Source organism: Cervus canadensis, chromosome 28 (assembly GCF_019320065.1).
Source record: "Cervus canadensis isolate Bull #8, Minnesota chromosome 28, ASM1932006v1, whole genome shotgun sequence".
Classification (NCBI taxonomy): domain Eukaryota; kingdom Metazoa; phylum Chordata; class Mammalia; order Artiodactyla; family Cervidae; genus Cervus; species Cervus canadensis.
The window spans coordinates 11,179,474-11,202,509 of record NC_057413.1 but is presented as its reverse complement, the minus strand read 5'-3'; the positions used below and the strand labels follow the sequence as shown (position 1 = coordinate 11,202,509).

At 44.9% G+C, this 23,036-nt stretch overlaps 1 protein-coding gene across 14 annotated transcripts in view; it reads left to right on the top strand.

Moving 5' to 3' along the window:
- The window catches only part of ATXN1 (ataxin 1), a 404,850-nt gene that overhangs the window by 218,747 nt on the left and 163,067 nt on the right, over positions 1–23,036 (top strand). For all 14 annotated transcript variants that reach the window (XM_043449232.1, XM_043449225.1, XM_043449231.1 and 11 more), the window contains one exon: positions 2,411–2,471. The gene's annotated coding sequence lies outside the window, so the exon portion shown is untranslated. The remainder of the gene's footprint in view (positions 1–2,410; positions 2,472–23,036) is intronic.

Here is a 23,036-nt window from a genome sequence, read left to right as displayed (position 1 = left end):
TATGAATACATTGTATGTATGTATATGATTTTATTTATATAAGTATGTGTATGTTATATTCTGTATATTTGAGCATAGCTGAGAGCTTGGTGCTGTAGAAGTGAAAATGTTCAAAGTGCTATTAGTGGAACTTTTGCTGCTTTGTATTATTTGGGGTTTTTTCCCTCCTTATGTGTATTACCTAATTGTTCACGTGGGCATGTGCCTAGTCGCTTTAGTTGTGTCTGACTTTTGTGACCCCGTGGACTGTAGCCCACCAGGCTCCTCTGTTCATGGGATTCTCCAGGCAAGCGTACTGGAGTGGGTTGTCATTTCCCTCTCCAGGGAATCTTCCCCACCCAAGGATCAAACCTGAGTCTCTTAAGTCTCCTGCATTGGCAGATGAATTCTTTACCACTGAGCCACCTGACAAGCCCTAATTGTTCACAGTAAATGGTTTTATTTTGTTTTCATTTTTCTCATCTCGTTTTTGGGGGGTGGAGAAAAAGAGAATACAATACAGATACCCACAATTTCTCTGCCGTTCTTGTCTGTTGTCACAGATCTGTAAACGTGTTGTGCTGCACGGCATTAAGGGATTTTCTTTTTATTAAGTCTCTTCTGCGTGCCAAGCACCACGCTGAGAACCTGAGACATGATGTGAAGTCGGTATTTGACCGCCATCAATGCAAATGAGGAAAGGGTTCCGAGAGTTTATGTCCCCGGCATCGCACAGGTGGTGGGTGACGCATCTGAGACTCAGATTCAGGTTTGACTCAAATCAGTGTGTGGGGTCCTGGTGAATCTCACTCTCAACCTCCTGTCTGCCTTGAGGAGGAAAAGGTTAATGTATGCGAGTGAATTATAACATGTTGCTTTCGAAAGACGGCGCTCAGAGATTTCACCAGTGGGGGCAGGACCATCTCTCTGGGATTGCAGTGTTTCAGGGTGTGAACTTCCCAAGAGGCAGGATCGCGTGGTCTCAGTAGCCCTCTTCTCTCCCCGCACAGGCTGGTAGTCGGGCAGGGGGCTTCCTCCCTGGGGCTGTGAAGGCAGCCTAGAAGATTCTGAGGCACCGAGTCTGGGAATCTGTGGCCAGTGGAGACTCCCCATCCAGCCCTGGAGGTCGCAGTGCTCTTTTCCTTTTAGGGAAAAGGGAGCAAAAGCAGTGGCCGGAGACTGGATCCCTGGGACTCTGGGATCGTGTGAAAATTACCAGGCTGGGGAGCTAGGCTCGCCTTGCCTCCTCCCCTCCTGAACCTGCAAAGCCGTCTTGAAAACAGCCTGTGGAAATTTTTAAAAACTTGGATCTTGCGCCGAGTTCCTTGGGTGATGCAGATTAAATGGTCTGTGGCTGTCACCGCCTTATCTGCCTTTGTCTTCCAGGCTTCCTCTTCCAACACTCACATCATCTCGGTTCTTTCCCACACTTTATCTCAGACACCGTGGCTTCCTCACGGGATTACTCAGTCCGCCTGATATGTGGGCGCCTCTCTGCCAAGTCCCCCTTCCCGTAGGAGCTTAATTACGAATCCCGTTGGGGTCATGGACTTCAGTGGCGGTGGCGGGGGGCGGTGGGGGGGTGGTTGGAGTTCTGGGTGCCCCATTTTGGGAGAAGACAGAGTGACGTGATGGGATGCTCTGGTTACTATGAAGACATCTTCAGTTAGCCCCATTGTGGGGGTGCAGATATGGGGTTTTTAAAGGTCTACCTAAAAATGATTTCCCAGGCACCAAGATATATGTGGACTATGTATTGTATGGTCAGGCCGATCAAGATGGCAGTTCCCTTGGTCTCTATATCACCTGCCTGACCAGGCTCGGCTTCACTCACATGACTCTCCAATCCCTTAATTACAGGGCTTAATCAGTAACTGCCTACGTGCTTGCTCTGCCCTAACCTCTGGGTTTCCCTGGTAACTGGTGGAGCCCACCTGCCCTCTATTCCCCCTATAAATGGTAGCCTCCTCCCCCAATTAGTGAGGAGTGCGGCCATGTCTGTGTCTTGCTCACCGTCTGTCGCACGCGGGGGGTTGTCTCTCCAAGGCCTCGGTGGAGGACCTGCTTGTCCAGTAAACCAGATGTCACTGTCGCTGGGCTCTTCCTCCCATCTCGAGCCTGGGCAGCTACAAGGCTTGAAGACCCACAGGGTGCAGCCCCACGGCGCTCCTTTTTCAAAGGTTCACTCCTCCGGAGATAAAGGAATCATGCACGCGATTATTTTCCTCATATTAATTGTTCAGAGCTCCATCTTTAAAATCCGCGTAGTCAGCCAAGCGGTGGGAGGTCCACGGTCTTCAGACATTAGCTGTGTGCCTAGTAAGTAACCAGGGGCCCGGGGCTAGGGGGTCTCATCTTCCTGGCCCGCGTCCCCGAGCCAATTTATAGGATGGGTTTAATGTTTTATTTTTTATCTCTTTTTCTCTTCCAGTTTTCCAAAGAAATTAGTCCATTTTCTGGGTGAAGAGAGACCAGACTGCTGTTTTCACAGGGTGAGTGATCCTTTGACTCCTTCACGTGTGTGTTTTTCTCGCCTCGCCCGGTAGGCACTCATAATCCGTAGGCCTTCTCCCACCTGGGGCCGAGATACTCTTCCTACTCCTTGCGTCTCCTCTTCCCTTCCGAGGGGACGGTTCCCTCTGGTGTTTTCCTGCCGTTTGTTTTGGCTGTTCACAGGTTTTGTCTCCTCTAAGTTGGTCTTCTTTGTTGCTGTTACCTTGTTCATTTTGCAGAAAGGATGAGAGGGGATTTTTTTTTTTTCCTCCAGTGGCTGATGTACAGAACCATGGCCATGGGCAAGGAGAACCCATGCATTTTGTTCATGTGACATATTGTCTTAACACCACGACAGAGAATAATAGGATGTGAGCACTAGATGGGACATTGGAGCCCATCTGGCAAAGCCCCTGTGTACAGATGGGACAGCTGAGGTCCCGAGGGCTTCCGTTCCCCCCGCCACCCTCTTCTGAGCCTAGATTATGAGGGAGGCATTGGACTCTCAGCTGTGTGCGGTCATGGCCCCCCAACCCCACACAGTGCTGTCTTTTGAACCCCAGTGACCTCTGAGAATACAGTTAACAGGTGGTTCAACCTGATGTTATCCCGATGGTAAAGAATCCGCTGCCAATGCAGGAGAGGCTAGAGACCCAGGTTTGATCCCTGGGTTGGGAAGTTCCCCTGGAGGAGGAAATGGCGACCCACTCCAGGATTCTTGCCTGGGAAATCCCAGGGACAGAGGAACCTGGTGAGCTCCAGTCCATGGAGTCGCAAAGTCCGACACGACTGAACGCACCCTCACCACACCATACCTCTGTCTTTCAAGACAAGTGGCAGGAGGAGCACTCTCCCCTGTTTAAGTTTCTCATACTTGGCTACTACCTAGAGAAGCTGATGGCATGGCGGTATCCAGAACCATTTTTGTTTGGGACCTCTTCTGAAAAGGCCTGTTTTTTGTTTCCTTTGCCCCTTTCACAAACCACCGCATTTGCAACACCCCGTCACGTGCTGGGGCTCCGGGGTCCACCTGCTTTGCTGCTAGACTCCGAGGCACACCTGCAGTGCATGCGGGCCAGCTGCAGGGCGGCACGCCCCCGCCTGGGACCGCCTGCACCTGCAGAGTGGGGCCGAGCAGGTTTCTGGCCGTGCTGTGCAAATTTGGTCTGTAGTCATAGACCCTCAGAGGAGCGTTCCTTCTCTAAAAAAAAAAAAAGGTATGCTTTTTACATGAGAGTGCGTTGGGGGGTACTATGGAGAATGTACAAATGTGGGATCCCAGAAGGTGGACCTGCCTGTTCTTTCAAGACACCTGTTCCACGCCTGGCTCTGGATCACGTTCATTTAGGTTGATGATCTAAGTGCACTTATTTCTGAAACGTCTCATCACCTCCAGAGTTTGGTCTAAACCTAGTATTGAGAGCCCGTGTCCCTCATTGTATCCCACTTCTCAACCTAATCACTTTATCTTGACAGACTGAGGGCTTCTCTTCGGCCCTTCCTGGAGTCCTTGAAAAGGAACTTGATTTTTCTGCTCATCAGGGTACAGAGACAGTCCGCTTTCTACCCGCATACTGTACAGAATTTAGAACATGGATTGCTGACTCACTAAGGACTGCCTATCTCGCCTGCTTATTACTCTAGAATTGATGTCTCCTGTCCCCACGTACTCCCTGTGTGTGAACTGTGCATCATTAGAACTGTGAGGGTTTCCATTCCCTCATCTTATCCAAGAAAAGCCCAGAAGGTTTATCCCCCAGAGCACACCACTATAACGTGGAACGCCGAGGTCTGCTGCTCCCTGGGGAAATCGGAGGCTCTCGGTGGAACCAAGAGATTGATCATGACTAAAACAGGAGACAGTTAAGGGCCTTGGGGAAAGGAGGAAAGTACCGAATTCCTTGCCTGTTTTGTGCTGTTCTTTAAGTAAAAAACTGGTAGAGACGGGTATGAATTGAGGAACGGTAAAGCAGGGAAATAAGGACCACCTGAATCCACGCTGAGCCACTTATGGCAACTTCAGTTTCCTGCTGGGTTGTAAGTCGTTTGAAGTCCACAGTCAGGAGGCATCAAATCATTATTCCCCAAAACTACACGCTGTTTGCTTTTACTGGTTGTGGGGAACCAAAAATACACTGAAGCTGTGAGTTTCTTAAAAAGCAACTCAGAGGCCGATCCCCACGCCTCGTGTTGGTACCATCCAGGCTCATGTGCCGTACAAGTGTCCACTTTGTGAAACAGGGGTCCACCGGGCTCCAGCTCATGGAATTCGGTGGGGCTGGAACAGCGCCCGGACTCGATGGTATCCCTTTAAGGGAAAGACTCCCGCCAGCGCTGCGATTTTATTTGCCAGAGGCCAAGTAGCAGTGGCATGTATTGGTTACATAGCAACATGTCTCTGCAGCCAGAAAAAATATCATGGCCGAGGCAGCCCGTGTGTCCTGGGCAGGATGAACACAGCCCCGTGCCCCCCGCCTTTTTTCCATGTTATCCCGGCCCGCCTTTCCTCTCCTGGAGAGCGTGTGGACTGGGTCATTGTTGTCCGTCTCTGCTATCAACACTTGCCTCCTGTCCCACCGAGCCGGGGGCTCGGCGAGGGGAAGGCGGTGTCTGTAGTAAAATTTTGCAGGGCCCCGAGTGTGCTGGCAGAGAACCGCCCGGCCCGCGTCGGTGAGAGCCTGTTCTTCTAATCAGCCCTCTGGCCAGGCGGCCCTGGCAGAGGGGCACGGTGGGCAGAGTGCTTCCTGTACATGGCGCTCAGCTGCTCCTGGCTGAGAGTGGACAGGGAAACGGAGCGGGGTGGAATCCAGGGAAACAGGCCACATTTAATGTGGTCCACGGGGGGTTGAGGAGAGCCCTCTCGGGGCAGTGCGAGGCCAGGCCCTGTAGGGCTGCACCCAGCGATCCTTCGCACATGGCGTATCTTCTCGGGGCTTCCACAAGAGGTGCAGTTTCTAACTGCAGTCTCTCCAGAGTGTGTGTGTGTGGGTGGGGTTTTCACATTTCTTTGGCATTTTCTCATCTCTCAAATCCTTCATGGGGACTTCCCTGACTGTCCAGTGGTTAAGACTCTGTACTTAAAATACAGGGGGTGTGGGTTTAATCCCTGGTCGGGGAACTAGGATCCCACATGCCATGTGTGTGGCAAAAAAAAAAAAAATCCTCTATGATACCATTGTAATCCCTCCGGATATTAGCAGATGCTTCGCCCCACCAAACTACTGACTCATTTAAAAAAATCTTTACCATCTATTTGACATTTGACTTGTATCTCCTTTTTTGATACATAACACTTTGGGGGCCTGAGCAGTCTTTTTAGGTAAAGAACCTAGGAGCCATCCTTTTTACTCTTCATCTTTTTAAAAATTATTATCTCTCTCATGCTCAGAACTGGGTCTTGTAGATAGTAACTATACCATTGATATTTCTTCATGATAATGTTTTGGTCTCATCCAATTTCATAAGGAAGCAATGAGGCAAGTGTGTAAATACTAAACGTTTTTAAATTTTTAAAAGAGAAAAGATACATTCAAAAATTTCGTTTCCTGGTGTGGTTTTAAAAAAAAAACATGTAGATATGAAATCACAAGGTAAGACTATCTAAAGATTTCACGTTTCCTCTTCCTCCTTGTGGCTACGGACCATGAACTGTGTACCTAGGGTTTCACAGTGGCACTGAAGTCATCTCCCTTCTCCCCCAATATTTGCTATTTCTGTTGTATTTGCCTTGTTATGCCTCTTGAGCTAGACCTCTCAGTCAAACCCAAACCGTGTCTTTGGAGCTATTAAGTAAGAGATTTGAAGGATTTTTCATTAAGATGACAGGTCTGATAGATGAGGATAGTGCTTCCTGATTTAGTTCTGAGGTCTGTTGAGGGAGGGAAGGTTTTTATTGTATGAAAACCTTTATTTTCAAAGAGTACTCGTTCCTTCCCAAGTCCTGAGCCAACTGAGAAATAAGACAAGTGAAATAAGGCAGATGGAGCCAGGGTGAACTTCTGGGACTGGCAACTGTTAACTGAGAAGTTGTATCTTAGGATGAGACTCTCAAAGAGCTTCTCTGGTCTGGGCTGGGTCACAGTCTACCTGCAGGAAAGGTTTGAGCCTGCGGGCCACTGTCTGTGTGAAGAAGGAAGGAAAAAGAGAACCTAATTCTCCCCCTCCCTCCCCTGCGGTAGCATAATTCTACCCAGTGAAGTTATGGTTTCCCAGGGAGAGGTGTGGTCCACCCTGGCTTTAGCCCCCAGCCAGGTACCTCACTCCACATTTCTGGGAAAGAAAAAGGATGGAATAGGAGGCTAGGAGGGTTTAGGGAAAATTCTTCCCGTGGAAAAACAAAGGGATGGAGTCTGGTGTTGGCCCGTGGCTCTCCTCTCACCTCTCACTCTCTACACTTCTACAGGTGGAGGGAGGGAGTCTGGTGTGTCCCCAGTCTCCCTCTGGCCATCTCAGCACACTGGGTTTTCTTCCTAGCTCCTTGGTTTGTGTATCTGTTAACTGGTTTATTGTTAGTCTTCTCTGTTAGAAGGTAGCGAAAGCAGAAATCTTGTCAGGATCATTAACTGCTGTGTCCCAGGACTTAAACCAATACACGCACAGAGGAGGCATTTGATAAATCTTTGCTGAATGAATACGTGAATAAATGGTTTTTCGCCTCTTCTTACATTTAATTACTTGAATGTCTTTGTGCCTTATCTTGCCTGGCATGTACCTTATTCATATCATAAACTCAGGTCAGCTGTCAGTTCTCCATGGAACCTTCCAATTTCCTTTCTTCCAGGGGAAAGGAGCACTGTCTTGTTTGTAAGCAGTCTCCAGGAGTTGTGTACACGTGAGAGTGTGCAGCTGTGTGTGCATGCAAGTCAGCCTTTTCTGTGTGTGTGTGTTTGTGTGTGCGCGCGCGCACTTTCTGGATCCGGTTCTGTAACACTTCAATTCACTTACTTGTTTACGTATCAATATTTAATCACCTTTACTGGATTGTAAACTCCTTAGGAACCGGGGAGCCTCTTATTCATGCCTGTTCCTCTGATATCTGCCACACAGCAGGTGCTCAGGAAATGATTTTAGCGTTTAGTGTGTGTGCGAGCTCAGTTGTGTCTGACTCTTTGCAACCCTGCAGGACTTTGTACCCGCCAGACTCTATCCATTGAATTTTCCAGGCATTGTTATTTCCTCCTCCAGGGGATTTTTCCAACCCAGGGATCAAACCCACATTTCTTGTGTCTTCTGCATTGGCAGGTGGGTTTTTTTTTTTTTTTTACCCCTGTGCCCCCTAGGAAGCGCCCCCCCCCCCCCCCCCGCTGTGTCTGAGTACTTAACTTCCTAAGTACCTTACGCATATTAACATATGCAATTCTCACAACAACCTTACAAGATACATTTTTTTACTCTCACCTTACAGATAAGCACACTGGGGCATAGAGAGATGAGGTGACTAGCCTACGGTCTCACGGCTATTATGTTTCCATAGCTGTTATCATTGCTGGTCCTTAGGACTGTTTAAATGTACAGATGAATGAATAGGAAGCCCAGAAACATATCATTAAACAGGGCCACAGATGCTGGGATCAACACAAATAAGAGATGATCACCAAGCCAACCTAGGATTATTTGACAAAGAATCCTGAGGCCATGCTGACATGGGCCCCAGGTGAGTCCCTAAAGTTTTATAGTAGCTATTGTGCTTAATTCCTAATTATCCACGCCAGTGGAGTGGCATTAGTTACTGAGAGTAAATAATTGTCATTATATTAGGGGGATTATTTCTTAATGGGAAAATGTTAAATCATCAATTATGAGTTGAACAGTTGCTGTATGCAAGGCTCACTGCTAAATTTAGGGGGATTGGAGGGTGAAGAGGAGAGCCCTGTGAGTAGAAACGAAGGTCACTATATTTAAGAGGCTCTTGCTTAAAAGAGGCATGATGACAGGTAAAGTTAAGGAAATTTTAAAAAAAAGTAAAGGGCAATGAGTATAAGGATGATCACAAGGCATTATTACACATGATTAATTGCCAAATGGTGATAGAGGAAATGAAAGCCATCATATTAGTCAGGACAGGATGGGCTTGTGCTGCAGAGAGTCTGTCCTGCACTCTCACTGGCTTAAAGTAGAAGTTCCCTCCTCCCTCATCGAGTGTGCACTGTGGATCTGGTGTCTCTGCAAGACCCTGTTCTCCACACATAGCTCCCCAATGCAGGCTACATGGATCTTTTCATCCTAGAGGCCTTCCTCATGATCACAGGGGGAGAGAGAAAACCTGCAGAATTGTACCAGTGATGAAAGCGTTGCCTTGCAAGAGGCATGTGCCCCCTGCTATGTCCTAAACGTGGAATTCAGTCTTTTATACATAAGCTCCCATCTTTTGAGTCTGCTCATTCAGTTTTGGTTTTCTTTCACCCAGCACCCAGTAGGTGTCTCATGAGTACCTGTAGGGTGAAGGAGTGGGTGAACCTAGGGATGAGTGACACCTCATCCCTGATCATGTTTGTATCAGGAATGCACGTGCCAGCCCCCAAACCCAGACTTGAAGTTAAGCCTGCCTCAATGTTATTGACTCAAAAGAGCATTAATAATAATAATAAAGTAACAGAGCTAACGTTAGTTCATCACGGTGAGTGGAAAGTCATGAAGACCTGGGCAGGTTAGATCCAAGTCAGCTGGGGGGTGAACTCCACTCCCCAGCCTTCCAGGCTTAAGCCCTGTCTCAGCCACATCTGGACAGTTGACCAGACAGTCACTGTCTGTCTGCAGCCCGACCTCTTGGTTCATGTGTTATCTGGCTGCCCTCCTAGCCTGGTTCCTCCTGAACAAGGTAGAGATCGCTATCCTCCCTTAAAAATGAAGACACTGAATTAAGGAGAGGTTAGCTTGTCCAGGATGCTGCTGGAATTCCAGCCCAGCAGTATCTGACTGCACTCTGGCATCAGGCTGTCAAAGGTGTACCTGCTACCCACCCACCCCCCCCAATCCTGGGGTTGGCAGACTGCGCATCCTGCTCCAGGTCAATGGAGAAGGGACATCTGAAGTGAAGTCACTCAGTCGTGTCCGACTCTTTGTGACCCCATGGACTGTAGCATACCAGGCTCCTCCATTCATGGAATTTTCCAGGCAAGAGTACTGGAGTGGGTTGTCATTTCCTTCCCCAGAAGAAATATCTGGCCAAGGGCAAAACATAGCTGAGCAAGGCATAGCAGTTGAATGTGAACAATGAGTTGGAAGCTGTGGGCGTGAATCCATATGGAAAGTGGTGCGTTCATAGATGTGGGAAGATTGTACTAGAAACGTAGGGTGAGTTCATACTATGTGTGTGACTAAAGAATGTGCCTTTCAACCATGTCTCCGGATGTAGTATTTGATCCAGAGAAGCCTGAATGTTGGAGGGCCCATGATTGTGCTCACTCACAGATTCTTGAAAATGGTGCTTGTTTGTTTTGGGGCTGGGGGCAGGGACAGGTCGTGGAGGGGAGAGGGAGGGCTCTGAGTACATGTTGTTTCAGCATGGACGGGGCAGTGCTTATGGACACAGTCTTAAAGTGGAGGTTGGTAGTCACTGGATGTTTCTCAGCAAGCTGGTGATGGAACCACTCCTGTTTCGGTGACATTAGCTTTGTAACTGTGTTCACAGCGTAAGAGGTGGTGAGGAGAAAACCAGAGACGGGGGCCATGGTTGGGAGGTTATTACAGGAAAAGGAGATAAGATTTTGAAAACTTGGGAGCGTTATGAAGGGGCAGATGTGGTCGACTCTACAAGGAAAGACTTGACCAGGACGGGGTGATTGTTTGGATGTAAGAAGCAATGGAAGGAGTCAGAGATAATGGACTTTTCTGAGCCCAAGTAGTCATTGAAGGTATCCTATATGTTTTATATATATATATATATCCTATGTTATATATATTTATATATATTGAGCAATATATATATATTGAGCTTATTTTAATGACAGTGTCATTCTGTGAGTTGAGGCTTCTTGGGTAGAACTGGAGGATCACCTTAGACTAAGATGAGCCCCCTTTGAGTAACTGAGTGTTGTCTTGACCCTAACTTTTTCATATCTCTCTTCCTTTGCTGCCCTGCCCTCCCCAAGGTCTTGGATCAGTTCTTAAATCAGCAGCAAAGTCATCAGATGACAATTTCATCTCCATCCTGGCCCTCTGGTAGAGATAAAATGGCTTAAACATGAGCAAAAAAGTAGAATTTAAGTTGGGGCATCTCGTCGCTGATGAGAGAGGGCTTGTGGTCCACGCTTAGAACCGTGTCTGTCTTTCCTGCTGGTTTGCCTCATTACCAGACAGAAGCTCCCAAGGCTCTGGGAGGTACGTGGTAACATTTTACTGGCTGGTCAAATTTTTGTAAGCTGACAATTCATCTGAGCTTCACCAGGTCACTGCACACCATTTTCTCTTTTTTGGTCTAACAGGAGAGTGCCAGTTTTGATTTGAAGGAGAAGAGAAAGGAGGCTGTTTGATGGGAGAGAGGAGAAACAGTTTGCATTCCCCTTTTACTTCCTGGGATTCGTCCTGTCACATTTTCATAGGCTCCTGCCTCTAATGGTAGAGGACAGTCTAATGAGAGGAGCAAAGTGCGTGAACTGCACACAATTTAAACTCAGCTCCCAAGAACCAGGCTGGGTGCCACATTCCTGGGACTCAGGAGTTCATCAGCCCCAGTCTCTTTTCCTTGACTATAGGCTGGAGAGATGCTCACAGGGGAGAAGAAAACTCCTAATCGCTTGCCTTTATTCTCCGCTTTCTGTGTGGTTCTTGGAAGCAGGCATCTGCAGCCAGGGATGCAGAAAGCGTGATAGAGGAGGAGGCCTTCAGGTTGCTGTCCCTCTTCCTCGAAGGCCCTTGACCTTCCTGATGCTTCCCTTGCTAGATAGACCCTCCTGCTTGCCCTCGTTGACATCTGTACTGCGTCTCTGTGAAAGCTTTGCCCCTTCTTCAAACTTCAAGGGTCCCACTTGACATGGGAGATACCTGGCATTCCTCCTCATTTCAAGCCCTCTTGCCAACCCATAAAATTGCCAGTTTGTTAGATTGATTCTTAAGCAATATTCATTTGATATAGCAAGATGGTCGGAAGCCTAGAATATGTCTGGGATGGGGGAGAGTGTACATTTAGACAGACAGGCTGAACTACGTATAGATTATGATGTATTGTGTTTCAGGGAGAAGGTGGAGATCCACTTTGTTCCCCCATCTTGTAGAGTTTCATGTGTAGTCTCTCACTCGTTACTAGAAGATTATAAACATTTTAAGTTTCCAGTGATATCTATGTTCTTTTGATGTACTTTGCAGAGAAACTCAAGCAGGAACAGGCTTCAGAGTAAGCTAGCTAAAGCATTGCGGGCTTTTGATCACTTTCCATTAGCACGAACAATAATCTCTGTCCTGGCGGATTTTGAAAGGGCGTTCACTGTTTAATGAAGATAAACATGTTGCTGGGTATTTAAGACATCTTCTCAATGCAGGGACTGAAAAATTCATACAGGAGATTAGCTCTGTTGCCAGAGAGGGGATTCTCAACGGCCCAAACGTTTCCCTAGCCATTGGCTGAACTTTGGAAATGTGCTTTGCTAAAAAGAACAGATACTGAACAGATATGTCACTTACAAAGCCTTCTGTGTCAGCGGTGAGTCCCAGGGGCCTCTTAACCACATCGTTGCTATGCAATATTTGGTCAAAGGAGATCTACGTTGAAGGAGGACATGTGATCACAGTCACTGACAAGTTCCTAGAAAGTGATGCTGGCTGTTCGTTGTTCTTTAGGGGGTGGCAGTGGGGTGCGGGAGGACCTGAGCCACTCTTCAGGTCACTGTTGTAATGCATCTTCTTCTGTTGCTAATTGACTTGGGCTTTGACTCTGACTTGCAGGAGGGAGGCCATCACTGCTCTTCTTGGTGTCTGAAAACCTACAGGCAAAGTTCGAGCAAACATCATAGGCTCAGCCATAGACGGGGCTCAGCCCATTCTGTTGCTCTTTGCTTACTGACATATTGGGGAAAAAATAGGGCTTGCATTCTAAAGTTGTTTCTGTCTTAAAAGAGAGTGTCTTTTAAATGTTTAGAACTTGGGAGCGATTTTTTTTTTTTTTAAATAAGAATTTGCAAAATGGGTGTCCATGGAGTACAGGTTCCTAATTGCAAGAGAACAGTAAACAAAGCCATTGCTTCCCTTTTCATTTACAGTGCATTACTTTCCGCAGAGTTGAGGGTTTGGGAACAGGATTGGAGGTCGTCCTTTCGTCGCTTCCAGCTGTCTCCTGGTTCTGTGATCATCGTAGATGCTACGGCTCCACAGCATCAGAGACACTGGTGTTTTCTGCGGGAGTTATTTAGGGACACGCTAATCAGTGGGGCTTTCTGAGGAAGGGGGGTCTATGTATGAAAACTCTGCGGTAAAACCTTTCCTATCAGCCCTGGGTGGCAGAGCGGCTGAGGAGCGGCTTGGAGGGTGAGAGCATCCCTGTCGCGGGGAGGGGCGGCGCGTGTGTTCCGCTGCCAGCTCACACCTGGCTGCCTCCGGGCGTCCCATCCTGTAATTAGACCCACCCTGGAGTCTGCCCAGAGATGAGAGGGACCCGGTGAGGAGAAAGGTAGTGGGGCGAGGCCGCGGCCACACTCTGAGCCACACAGGTGCAGGGGGCCAGCCAGCCGCCTGGGCCGCTCCTCTGTCCGTGGGTTAACGGCTCGGGCAGCGCGGTGGCCTGAGACTGACCCTCTCACTTCCCGCTGCTGCCCCCGCTCAGAGGCGATCCTGTTCGCTCCAGGCCTCCCCAGCCTCACGTCTCGTGTTCCCGCTCCCCGGAGGCCACTTTTGCAAGCGGCGTCTATCAATTTGAACTTCCGAGATCCCGAGACGGTAGTCTGGAGAAGAAGGGGGATGGCCCGGGCTCTCTGTGTGGCTGGGATGGTTCTGAGAGAGAAAGGGAGAGCGGAAGGTCCGAGACACCCCAACAACGGAGATGGAGCGACCTGCAGGCAAGAGGATCACGAGTCAGCCCCTCGTCCTGCAGCAGACGCCAGCTCATCACACAGTGTCTCTTCTGCTACAAGACCAAGGAGGTTAGGGATCGTTCCCGTCGCGGAAGTTGCTCCCTGCCCGTTTATGAGGGGGCGTGGACGGTGGTTGCCCTGTCAGTTCTCCTGCCGGGTAGCTCCTGTTTGAAGTCTGAAGGCAGGCTGATTTGATTCGCACGCGGATGCCCCCTAGTGGCCAGCACGGTGCCTTTGAAGAAGGCCCGTCCCCACGGCCACTGCCTCCCATCCCCCAGCAAACACCTACTTCCCGGGAGCTGAGTACGTGTCACATCACGTCTGTATTTCCTTACTATGCTTTGTCTACCAGGTAGGAAAAAATCAAAAGCTTTATTACAGAGCAGAGCAAACTAGTGCTGCTGTTCCTCCAAATGAGAAACCTTATATCTACAGCACACTTGTGTTATAATCTACTGGATGTGATGGAAAACTCTTCAAAGCTTTAATGTAAATATTTTCACAACCGATGTGTTACAGGAGAGTTATAATGTTGGCCAGTGAAGTTAGGCCAGTGAAAATCACTCAGTCGTGTCCGAACTCTTTGCGACCCGATGGACTATATACAGTTCATGGAATTCTCCAGGCCAGAATACTGGAGTGGGTAGCTGTTCCCTTCTCCAGGGGATCCTCCCAACCCAGGGATCGAACCCAGGTCTCCCACATTGTAATAGGCAGATTCTTTCCCAGCTGAGCCTCTAGGGAAGCATTTGGTCAAATCCTCAGCTGGCTTCCTACTCACAAGTGGACAAGCTTTATAAAACCACAAAATCTTCTCAGCTGTTGGCCAAGGCAAGATTTGTCTTCCTCACTCAGAAGATTGATAGTTAACCTTCCACTGACTATGGAGCTTTAATACAGTTTTACCTAATGAAAGCCTTATTCATTCACAATTATCTTTGGATTGTGTAAGTTATGTTCTGTTTTTGATCATTTTTTTCCCTAGTCAGTTAAGACAATCAGATATGAAGACAATAAGATATGAAGATATCTGAAGACAATAAGATATGAAATGAGTGGCTAGCATGAACTTGATCAAATGCATAGGAATCACTTGTTAAAATGCAGGTTCTGGGTTCCCTCACCCAAGACTGAGGGTGGGGCCAAGATTCTGGATTTCTAAGAAACTCCTAGGTATATCAGTGCTGCTGGTCCAAGGACTGAACTCAGGGAAACAAAATAATAGTTGAGAGGAGAAGATGACAGAGGATGAGATGGTTGGATGGCATCACTGACTCAATGGGCATGAGCTTGAACAAACTCGGGGAGATGGTGAAGAATAGGGAAACCTGGCATGCTGCAGTCCATGGGGGTCACAAAAAGTCAGACAAGACGTAGTGACTTTACAGCAAACAAGGTGTCAGGTGATACAGGCTGTGGCCTCCAGAATCTTATGAGCTGAAAAGTGACAGGAAAAAGTATACAAGTAATTATGGCATAAAAGGCAATGTAATAAAATGTATAATTAAGATTAAAAAAAATATGTCCTAGGGAGTTCGAGATGGAAGTGATCATTTCTGATTGGGAAGATCTGGAAATTTTTCATGGAGAAGGTGATTTTTGAAAGTGGACTTGAGGTTTAGGTTAGTCTACAGCAGGGGTGGGTAGGATGGTGAAGGCCAATGAGTCAAAACGCACAGATTCTAGGAAACAAAGACTATGTCCAAGGAAGAAGCAGCCCTTTTGCCTGGGATGGGGAAGATGTGAGATGCAGCTGGAAAGGTCAATAGAAGTGGTGCTATGGACTGTCAGGCAGAGATAGTCTGGACTTAAATCAGACAACAAGAGATTTCACAACAAAAAAGTAAATTGATTGAGACTGTAGTTTAAAGAGATTAATCTAGCATATGTGTAAAGGATGGAGTAGAGTGGGGAGGGACATCATTTTCCAGACAGGAAGTGGTAAGAGAGATAATGTGACTAAAAATAGCAGTAGGGAGACTAGAGACTAGATTGGATAGAGAAGGGTCAGAAGTTGGACATCAGGGTTTTAATCCTGAATGATTAGAAATGTAGTTGCATAATCACCATAATAAGAAAGTCAGAAGGCGCTCTTAAGCATGTTTGAATAGGAAAATGACCTGGATGAATATGCAAAGGCCACTTGCAAGAGGTCGTCCTTGTGTTTTCTATCTAAAATATTAATAGCACCTCAGGCTTCTTACCCTGCTCTGCTTCTTTTCATGATACTTTTTGCTATCTGACATGATTTTTTAAATTTGTGCTAAGGATTGAAAGTCTTGCCCTCAAGGAGCTTATGTGCTTAAGAGATGACATTGAACTGAGGATAGGCAGAGCAAGTGGCATATGCAAAGGCCTTGAGGTGAGAACTGCTTGGCACTTTCAAAGAACCTGAACTTGAACCCAAGTGACTGAAGGCCAGGGTGAGTGAGACAGAGATTAAGTTAGAGCTGGCAAGCCGCAGGTAATGAAGAGCCCTGGACTTGACAAGGAGGTTTGATTTTATTGTAAGTACCTGGAAAGTCACATGAGGGCCTTGGTAGACAGGTGGATTGGAGGATGGCAAGAAAACAGGGAATGGGGGGCTGGGGGGAACTTGAAGCTGACAAGAGAGGAAGTGATAGCGGTTTAGACTTGAATGGTGGCAGCAACGTTAGAAGTATAGGAGTTCAAGGTGCATGTCTTCTCAAGGTCAGCTGTGTAGGACTTGTAGGTTTCTGATGTGGATGAAGGATAGGGAGGTATTCTCAGGATAATTCCCAGATTTCTGGCTTGAGCAAGAAAGGAAAGGAATGTGTTATTCATAGGGATGAGGAGGCACAGAACAGAGTTTTGAAAATGTTGAGTTTAAGGTATACATTCTTTTTTTTTTTTTTTTAAATCGTGGTAAAATACTCCTACAGTTTATCATCTTGATTATTTTTAGATGTTCAGCTCAGTATCAATACACACGTGTTGTGCGACTAGTCTCTAGAATTCTTTCCATCTTGTAAAACTGAAACTCCACATTCATTAAACAATAACTTCCCACACTTCTTCCACCTGGGGACCTGGCAAACACCATTCTACTTCCTGTCTCTATGAAGCTGATTATTATCAATACCTCATGTAAGTGGATTCTAGATTCCATATAAATATTTGTCCTTGTGACTGACTTGTTTCACTTACCACAGTTTTCCTAAGGTTCATCCATATTGTAGCATATGTCAGAATTTCCTTCTTTTTAAGGCTGAATAATATTCCACTGTACATATATACATTTTGTTTATTCACATTTGAGTGACTTTCATCTTTTGGTTTTTGTGAATAATGCTGTTATGAACATGGGTGTACAAATATCTGTTCAAGTTCCTGCTTTCAATTCTTTGGGTACACACCCAGAAGTTCAATTGCTGGATTGTGTGGTAATTCTATTTTTAATTTTTTGAGGAACCTCGATACTATTTTCTGCAGTGTCTGCATCATCTTATATTCCCACCAATGGTGCACAAGGTTTCCAATTTCTCCACATCTTTGCCAACACTTGTTATTTTCGGTTTTTGATAGTAGCTTTCTTAAGGTGGTGAAAATTATTTTTAGTAGATATCTCAGGTAGGATGTTATGTCTTTTCAGATATACAGATCAAGAAGAGGTTTGGATCTGAGAAATAGGTTCAGATTTAAGCTATCTTCCATCCTTTGCCAAAGTTGACTTGTCTTGACTTGTAAACATTTTAAGCACTTAGAGATTCAGTTCAAAGAATCAGATTTGTACTTAAACTCACAAGTATGTTTGGAGTCAGAGTAGATTAACTTAAAAACATTTCTTTCTTTTCTACTTTCATATAATGTAAAATTTATTTACAACTTTAATCTACAGGATCATTATCTTTATCATCTTTTGAACTGCTTTATAAGTCATCTGATAAATACTTTTTGAGGGCAGATGATCTTGACTCCCATTTAAGTCATTTGAGATACAATATCTTTTGAATTTGTGTGAGATGCTGTTGTCAGCAGGAATTTTATCCCAAGTCACAAGTATACCTGGGTCTATATGTATTGATTACATTTTTAAATACCTTCCCAGCCAAAACAAACCACATAACCAAGCTCAGTTAATGTGAACATAGATACAGGAAGGTATGATATATTGGGGACCAATACTGTAGCAGCATGGGTACCAAACAATACGGAGAGTTTTTTCTGTTCTTCCAGTGAGTATGTATTCACAACTATACAATTTAACCTCTTACTGTTGCTTTAGAAAGCAATCTTTAAAATGCTTTTTAAAATTTATAATGACATATCCAGTGTTGGAAGCTGTAAAGTCATACTCCCAAGAATAATTACTAGCTAAACCTGTTTTCTTCCTTTAAAAGAAAAAACAATTTTTTTAGGTGACTTTTGTAAGTATTCAAAAACTAGCTTTGACGGATTTGGTTTCAAGAGACTATGTTTTCCATAGAGAGTACTTTGTTGTTTAAAATTTAGGAGAGCAACAGTATGATAAGCTTTCTGTGGACTCAGAAATTAAGGGAACTCGATCTTTGGTCCATTTGGAAAAAACCTTCCCCTTGTATTCTGAGCATACATAGTAAATTATAAACTTGGCTTTGGAGTGTTCAGTGTAAAGAAGAGTTTCCACACAGTAGAAGTTCTTAAACACTAAAATCATGATTGAGCCCATTTCTCATAAAGGTTTGTTAAGAAAAATACAAGCTGGATAATATGGTAGTTCTATTTTTGGTTTTTGTTTTTTTTTTTTTTTTTTTGAGGAAATTCCATGCTGTTTTCTGCAATGGCTGCATCACTTTACATTCCCACCAACAGTGCACAAGGGTTCCAATTTCTCCAAATCCTTGCCAGCGCTTGTTATTTTCTGTGTTTTTGATAGTAGCTGTCTTCAGTACATCTTCAGCCTTTCCTAGAGGCATAAGAAAGCTTTCAAGGCTCATTCTGACTTTGCAAAGCTGAGATTGGGTAATGCCTCTTATCCCGTACCCATTTGTCCATCCACTTACTTATTCATTAATTTCAAGTAACTTCTATAGTGTAGAGAATTTCTAAGTACAATGTAATAGAAAAACTTTATTTATTTTTATCAGTTTAGGCAACAGAGGGAAGGATAGTAACAAATATTAAACCAAAAATGTTTGTATTACCTCAAATATTGGACAAATCCATATGGAAAGTTTTTAACCAAATCTCATAGATTTGACTTAAGGAATTTCATTATATTTTAAGACTCAAAGCCCTATGATATGTTTCTGCAGTGCTAATTTGGGTGAGGAAGACAGGGCTCTAAAGAAGCAGCCTTCATGTATAACCTGGAAGGAGTATATGTATTTGATTGCCAGTGGGTCATTTATCTACTCATCCACTCATCCTTTCATTTATTTTTACCTTCATCAACTTAATACAGTGTTATCAATACTCATGAGCATGCCCTTTACTCATAGCATATCATATGCTCTGAGCATAAAAGAGAATTGGGTAAAAGTACTGCAAAAGACTTTTCTCCTACCTTTAAGTTACAAGCTTTGGATGCTAATTAGGCCCACTGGACTGAATCCATCACCTTGACTCCACTAAAACAAATACTGGTATTACTCATTTCACATCTTTGACCTGGGAATTGCAAGGGATTTACCAACATTAATTTATCAATCCTCCAACACTTCTGAACAAGACATCAGGATTCTTGAACTCAGCATAAAAACGGGTTCTGTGGACTGGTCTAGCTACTACCATTAAATAAGGAAGGAGGAGGGGAATTAAAGCTAAAATCCTCCATTTCTAAACTACTGCTTGGTGGCCTGACCTGCACCAAAAAAAAATCTTATTTTCTGGAAATTAAAAAGGGGGGAAGGAGCGGGCAAACATCAACTTTGCTCTTGTAAAAATATTAGAGACCATACTAGAAAAAAATCATTAGAATCCCAAATGACCATTTTCCTTAAAACACTTTCTCCACTGGATTTGGTTCCTTACAAAATGATGAACTTAAAAATGATAGAGCCTGCTTGCTGTCACCCAAAAGATGAATCACAGCATGTGAACAAATGAAAACAAATCTCCAGCTAAAAGGCCCAACCTCTCTGTTACCCTGGAAATAATAGTTCTCATTTTTCCAGGGCTTCCGATGGTCTTCCAGTCCTGTGTAACCAGTTTATAATAAACTCCGACGCCAAGATTTTTCAGTCATTTCCCTGCCAAAAGCATGATGCTCTCAGCCTGGGAGTAGGCACTGTCCCATAGATGAAGTGAAAAGGAGAATCACAAAAAAAGGATTATTTGTTCCAGGAGGAAATGGGATAGCACTCCTCCCTGGGACAGCATTCATCGTGCCTGGGTCTGTGGAGGCTTTTATGAGAAAGCAGGGATTTTTTATAACTCACTTAGTCTGGCAAGTGAAGCAACACTGAAATTCCTTAAATGTTGAAAGATAGGAGCATAGCAGTTTGTTCTCCATCATCTGAAGTTATCACCAAGACCCTGATTTGCTTTGCTCCTGACTGTGCTTTTGGAATAAGGGCCTCGTGACAACGCCCATGGTCAGTTATAGTACAATATTTCAGGAAATTTAAGTACTCAGTAAGCAGTCAGCTGCCGTTTTGTTAAGGAATGAAGCCTGCTTTTTCAGCAAATCTGGCTCGAGTTCGTATTAAATGCCACCCTCCTCCTCCCCTTTTTTGGAAGGGGTACTCTCCAGACTTCATTGCTGACTGTAACTTCCTATTTTAGAAGGCGGTAGGTACCCTTCTCCCTTCTGATGAAGCCCACAGGCGTTCTTTACCTTATTAACTTTGATAAGATTGGGGATGCCCAGCCTAACCTAATGATAGAAACTCAAAAATAGGACTGATACCAGCACCCCAGGCACACCTGATAGAAGGACCTTTTCCACGCTCTTTTAACTTCTTGGTGAAAACAAAAAGTCTGGTGGCATTGGTGCTGGCTGGTTAAACTTGGCACATGGTAGGCGTCCTGGTGAGTCAAGGTTGGCATCTGGGTTACTGATGTGTTCGCCGTGTTCGCCGTGAGGACTGGTGGCCCACCTTATGTGTTTCAAGGTATCCAGGCTGATCACAGCTGAGAGGCAGAGCTGTATAGATGGTGTCTGGCCGGGTTTGGGCCCCTCGCTCAGCAGTCTAGGTGTACAGCGCTGATATGAAGTAGAAAGCAGTAACTGTGGTCCAAGTTGGGAAGTAGAACTAGAGCTACAGAAGTGGAAGCCGGGGAGCTGAACACAGGAAGAGGTGGGCTCTCGCCCTCATCTAGCGCCTCAACCAGCCGTGCAAAGTGGTTCAGGATTGAACTCTTCCCCTTGAGGACTCTCGGCCAGGTCAGAGATCTGTTGAATGCTGGTGTAGGAAAGAATTCAGGACTGGCTTCACACAGTTTGAATTTTAATTTGCCCTGTGTAATTTACACATGGTGAACCCGAGGCCAAGCAGTGGAGACTTTTATGGGGTAGCAGTTAGCATGGGGTCCCAGCCTGGCGTCCAGGTCACCCGCTGGCCTCTGCCAGCCACTAAAATGACTTGTCACCCTTTTTAAGTCTTTTCTACTTTACTTTGTAGTCCTCTCACTGTAAGATCGGAGATATGATCATGTTCATGCAAGCATTTTAAACTAAAAGTCTCTCTGTTCAAAAGTAAAACATGTACCAGTTTTCTCTAATTTCTCTGATCCTCTGGTGATAAGATCCTTGATAGATATAATGATTAGTTTCCTGGGGGAATAAAGGAAATGCTATCACTTTATTTTATGAGCTCATGAGGTTATAAAAAAGTAAGTCCCAAGTTCAGAGGTGTTAAAATATAGAACATAAAATTGCATGGGTTTCCTATATAAGCTATGTGTTAGCCATAGGCTCTTGGACCCGGATGCATCTGCTCCTTAAAGGTGTACTTTCCGTGGAGCCCAGACAGTCCTGGGGTGCAGACTGACTCCTAACAGTTTATGTTAATAGGGATCAGTGAGGGCTTAAGAAAAAAAATCCAGAATATTCATTTCTAGCAACCTGAACTGCTAGCTGGTAGCTAAGCTGGTAACTAGGAGTTTCACTGACCATATGTCTTAACCACATTGACCACATTTCTCACTAAAGAAGGTCCCAAGTGTGGATGAGAAGGGGTGAGAGATACAGCAGGTGGGGGGCAAAGGGGAAGTGAAGAAGCTGGGTATTCCACACCCTAGATCATACCCTAGATCATTAAAGCACATGATTAAGAGGTTTTTTAAATAACATATTTATGTACAGAATTTCAGTTTTGCAAAATGAAGAGTCCTGAAGTTGGATGATGGTAGTGGTTATATGCAGTATGAATGTACCGAATGCCACTGATGGGTTAGACCAAACGTGGGGAGCAAACAGCATGGTGTATAACGTGTGCAGTGAACAGTAGGCATGATGACATGAGGACGTATCATGTGACAGGTGGGGTGGTGAGGCCATAAGTCTGTGAAGTAAAGGAGCAAAGTGTGGAGGGTTCCATATGCCATGTTAAGGAGCTCATGCCCCTCAGACCAGTGGCCTAAGGCTTTCTCAAAGCCCCCCCAGACCCCCATGGGGCTGCCTCCAGAAGTCCTTGTGGTGATGAGGGGATGTGTAGGGAATGGAGAAACCAGTAGGTCACTATGAATAGTCTCAATTTTATTTATTTTTTGTGTGTGTTAGATTTCTATATAAAATTTCATTTGAAGGCAGGGCTCTGATTAAAAGAAAAAAACGGTTTTGAAAATCACTGATGGTGATGAGAAATCCTCCAAAATGATAAAAGTTGGTGACGACTAGTTTTATGTTTTAAAAATCAGTATTCAGGATTCAGAGTGATGAACATGTTTTCTCCATGTCTGAACCTCACCTGGCAGCACTTTGCACTTGATATTCAGTAAAATGTTCACTGGGAATGTTTTAAGGATGTGACTTGTGTGCTGTGTCTATAAGGGTGAATTTAAATAACATACTCCCCAGTAACTCAAAAGGAATTTGTAGAAATATAAATGCACTTTCCCCTTATTCTCTTTTTCCTTATGTAAAATTGTACTGGAGTCATTTCTTTTAACTGAGTTTCCTTTCTGTTTTTGAGACATTAGCTTTTGTAATTTGATGCCTTGGACCCAGCTGACAATCTGATTCTGTATGTGGGACTGAATTTAGCGGAAAATAATAGTTAATTGTATTTTTTTAATGCTTACAATGATATTCCGGGCAAGTTTTGTTTCTTTATGGACGATAGCCAGATTCCTACTGTTTTTCAATTTGTTTAAACGCAACAGCTTATACAACATATGTACATGTTCAGTTGAAGATAAAGGATATCATTATTTTTAGCCGATTACAAAGAAAACCACATTTTCTCTTAAATCTCTTGATATAAAGTAATTTGAACACAATTTCTGCACAAATCATTTTCAAGAGATTGGCTGTCAAGTGTATTTTTTAAAGTAGCACTCTCCTAAGAGCCAATGAGACTTTGCAAATTTAGATATATTCTAAGCCTGGGATGTGGTTGAAAATGTCAGTTTTTAAACAGCGCTTTGAGAAGTAGTTAGCTTAAAAGTGTAGCAATTCAG